Source organism: Prosopis cineraria, unplaced genomic scaffold, assembly GCF_029017545.1.
Source record: "Prosopis cineraria cultivar Desert tree isolate PC_DT_omini unplaced genomic scaffold, ASM2901754v1 PC15, whole genome shotgun sequence".
Taxonomy (NCBI): domain Eukaryota; kingdom Viridiplantae; phylum Streptophyta; class Magnoliopsida; order Fabales; family Fabaceae; genus Prosopis; species Prosopis cineraria.
In genome coordinates this window covers 1,261,276-1,261,840 of record NW_026555346.1, presented here as the reverse complement: position 1 = coordinate 1,261,840, position 565 = coordinate 1,261,276, and positions in this window count along the sequence as shown.

Genomic DNA, 565 nt, shown 5'->3' with positions numbered 1-565 from the left:
TTTTTCTTTCATCCCTACTCGTTTCTTAAACATACAAACAACGATTATTTTTTATTTTAGTTTTTTTCCCGATTACTTCTCTGTAAAAGGCACACTACTTAAATCAAAGCAGTAAGATTATGTCGAAAGAATAACCTTTTCTCAAACAGGTTCCCCTTCCCCAACTTCAAATCCTTCCTAGAAGTTTTTGCATGTGCATGTTAAGACAGTCTCAAAGTCTTATAGGTTCTGTGCAAAGCTGCTATTACCTATTAGGGATGGTGCTGTATCATGAGAAGCTTCTTCTTCAATTAAATTTTCAACTTTCAGATAAAGGAGTTGATTCAAGTTATCGAGTGCATTTCTATATGTAATCTCTAGTTCTTCAAGAATGATTAAATCATCATAAAAATTTCTTTTTTATAGCCTAAACATATCCATGTCTTTATTTAGAAAATAGCATAATTTTCGCTTTGAATATGATCACAGCTGTCAAAATTTTCAAAAGCAAATCCGGAAATGATGAAAAGCTGAGGTCAGACCTTGTAACCTCCGCTTGCCTCAATTTTGGCCCAAACAGGCACCC